Source organism: Sinocyclocheilus anshuiensis, unplaced genomic scaffold (genome assembly GCF_001515605.1).
Source record: "Sinocyclocheilus anshuiensis isolate Anshui unplaced genomic scaffold, SAMN03320099.WGS_v1.1 scaffold175, whole genome shotgun sequence".
In the NCBI taxonomy this organism is placed as follows: Eukaryota; Metazoa; Chordata; class Actinopteri; order Cypriniformes; family Cyprinidae; genus Sinocyclocheilus; species Sinocyclocheilus anshuiensis.
In genome coordinates, this window is record NW_015548208.1 from 1,232,839 (window position 1) to 1,234,347 (window position 1,509).

Here is a 1,509-nt window from a genome sequence, read left to right on the forward strand (position 1 = left end):
ACTGGGGACCTCTATCAGAAACTACATCCTCTGGTAGCCCGTAGAATCGAAAAACTTGGTTGCAGAGATGTTCAGCTGTCTGTAGGGCGGTGGGAAGTTTGGGGAGTGGTATGAGGCAGCAGGCTTTAGAGAATCTATCGATGATGGTGAGGATGCTTGTGTGACCGTTGGAGGCTGGTAGATCGGTGACAAAGTCAATTGCGATATGTGACCAGGGACGTTGTGGAATTGGAAGAGGTTGGAGCAGCCCGGCTGGTAGTTGACGTGATGGTTTTTGAATATTGCAGGTTTGACATTGGTGCACAAACATGATGGTATCTTTAGACAGGGAGGGCCACCAAAAGCGGTTTTGCAGGAGATGGATGGTGGCGTTAATACCAGGATGACCAGAACTGGGCAGAGAATGAACATGTTCTAGGACTCGATTTCGGAGGATTTCAGGGACAAAGATCTTATTTTCATCCATGGTGACTCCTTCCGGACTAATGACATACCCCGGGAATGTAATGGAAGTTCTGTGAAACTCACACTTCTCTGCTTTAGCATATAGTTCGTGGTGGATGAGTCGATTGAGTACAGCTCTGACATGTAGGATGTGTTCCTCAAGAGTATCTGAAAAGATCAGAATATCATCAATGTATACAATGACTATTTTGTTGAGCATGTCTCTGAACACGTCATTCATGAAGGCTTGGAAGACTGACGGACTGTTGACCAGGCCGAAGGGCATGACCAAATATTCATAATGCCCCGTACTAGTAGAGAAAGCTGTCTTCCATTCGTCCCCCTCTCTAATGCGGATAAGATTGTAAGCACTGCGAAGATCGAGCTTGGTGTAGTATTTGGCAGTTCTCAGTTGTTCCAGGGCTGCAGGGACCAGAGGTAGGGGGTATCGAAACTTAACAGTAATCTCATTCCTGTCCATAGCGAACGTAGAGGTTTTTGTATATACACAGCAATTAATTGTTTAATACTTTATCAAAGTTACTTATATATACATGTTTTATGTTTGCATCAGTGCAGGTAACAAAGTAATTTATATTTACATGTTTGCATTACCAAAGTGCAGGTATCAAAATCATTTACATGTTTGCATTACTGCAATTTAGGTAACACTGTATCAAAGTTTATATTTATGTTTACATTATGACATTGCAAATAACACCATAGTATCAAAGTTATTTATATTTACATGTATTAATACATTGCGCTGTTCTATTGTACTGTTGTGAAGAGTGTGAGTAGCCAAGGGTATAAATTAAGTCTGTCTCTAGTGTTTACTCGTCAATACTTAAGTGGATTTTTCTGGTATCAGTACTTTACTTCACTATTTATTTTTCTGACATCTTTTTACTTTCACTCCTTACATTTTAACACGAATATCTGTACGTTCTACTTCTTAAATTTCCAAAACAGGCTTGTTACTTTAGTTTAAATAATTATTTTTTCCATAATAAATCATGAATTGGTTACCCCTTTCCAAAAATAAGTATACTTCAAGTTTATTTG